Below are 1,913 nucleotides of genomic sequence, written 5' to 3' on the forward strand. Positions count from 1 at the left end.
TGCACTCTGGAGCGCGGGGCGGCCGGGAGGAGGCCAGGCGGAGGCAGCCGGTGCCGAGAGGTTATTTAATGGCTATTTAATTAAGGGGTAGGGGTGTGCGGTGGGCGGGCCCACGGCACCTAGGAAGGGCACGGGACAGTGTCGTGCCCGCTTTTATAAAAACTTACAGTGATGGGCACACCACGCCCCAGCCCCCGAGCCAGGCTCCAGAGGGGGGCACCGGGAGTGGGCGGGTGCCCTGAGGGGGCCGCTGCCTCCCAGCAGGCATGGGAGGACCTGGGGAGCTGTGCCCGGGCCTCAGCCGGACGGGTTTTGAACCCCCATTAAACTGTTCCCCAAGCGGAGCAGTGTGCTGCCTGGTCCTTTCAGGCGGGGAGGACGCGGAGGGCGTGGCAGGGCCTGCGTTCAGAATGGGGGCCTGCTGAGAGCAAGGCCTGGTGCCCGGCATCGCCGTCCTGGCAGGCACGCCATTGGCGGGGCCCCCCCCCCCCCATCCGTTTCCTGGGGTGCAGAGGTCATGCGGAGCCTGCCCCCGCCTCCGCTCACTTACCAGAGCCTTAGCTGCGGGATCGCAGGGGGTGGCTCAGACAGAAAGCCAAGCTTCCCTTCCCAGATCCAGTGGGAATTGTAAAGTGGAGCCTGTCGAAGGCCCTGCCAGCGGCCCAGCTGCCAGGCCTGGGGAGTGGACTATCTAGCGGGCTCAGCAGGCCTGCCAGGGAGGGGATGGCCCTCCAGGTCTCCAGACGCCCAGCAGCCCTGCCCTTTGTCTACCTCTGCCTCTGTCCCCAGGCTCCGCTTCGTTGCCAGCTGGGCCTGCTGCCACCCCACCGCTGTTCCTTACATGTGTAGCCAGGAGGGGGAGCCCCCACCCCCGGGAACGAACTTGCAGATGTGTTCCGGCTTTCTCGGAAACTTGCAGCCTTGAGGTTTTGAGGCGAGCCAGGCTAGGGCAGGGCAGATAAAGCGGGGCGGAGACTGGGTCCGCGGGCGTGTTCGCGGGCTCGGACACCCACCTTGCCCTGCAGCAGTCTGAGCACCATCCCGGAGGGGGGGGGCTTCCTGCGCTCTCTCCTCCCCTGCAGGGGGCAGTTCTGAAGCAGCTGGGGCCCTGGCCATGCTGAACCTCCCCACATGGGCAAGCCTCTTCCTCCAGGCTCACACACAGCGGAGCACGCACACACGGGCTGTCTCTGGAGGTGGGTGTGGCTTCGTCTCGCCCCTCCCCTAAGCCGTGGCGGTGGTGCTGGCACTGTGGGAGCTGGTGTGGGCCCTGCTGCAGCCGGTGGGGTTCTCGATGCTTGGGGAAGGGCAGTGGGTGCCCAGCTGCCCGCAGCCTGCCTGGTGCTGACCCTGCCCTAGAGGTGGCGTCTGGCTGGTGGGGACAGCGGGCAGTGCTGAGGTCAGGCCAGGACACACGGCTCCTCTGGTGTATTTGATTCAGTGGGGTCTCTAACCGTGGCTGCTTCTCCTGGGGTCCTGTGCTCCAGGGTGCAGAGGGCGGGTCTGGCCGGGGAGCACCTCTCCTCTGAGCACCATGGGGCGGAAGGGAGACTCCTGGGTCCTACCAGGTCACTGGGGATGGCCTGGGAATCCGGCCTTTAGCAAGTGCCCCTCCAGCACGCTGCTGCCCAGAGCCAGCTGGTCCCTGCTCCATAGCTACTCAGGAGAGTGTGCACTCCCTGGGGAAGCAGGCCAGCGCGTATGCCAGTGTCAGGCTGACCTCGGCGGGAGCCCATGGTGGTTCCCTCACGGCTAGATCTCGGCTTTGGCTTGGCATGTGGCACAGGGCCTCGTGGGCACAGTAGTTCAGCCCTGGCAACCGGCAGGCCTAGTGGGGCTGTGAGCCAGACAGGCACGGGACAGAGGTATGACTGCTGTGGACACAGGACAGGGTGATGACCACCACTGTGGGC

The sequence above is a fragment of the Tupaia chinensis genome, unplaced genomic scaffold, assembly GCF_000334495.1.
Source record: "Tupaia chinensis unplaced genomic scaffold, TupChi_1.0 Scaffold000037_4, whole genome shotgun sequence".
NCBI classification, from domain to species: domain Eukaryota; kingdom Metazoa; phylum Chordata; class Mammalia; order Scandentia; family Tupaiidae; genus Tupaia; species Tupaia belangeri.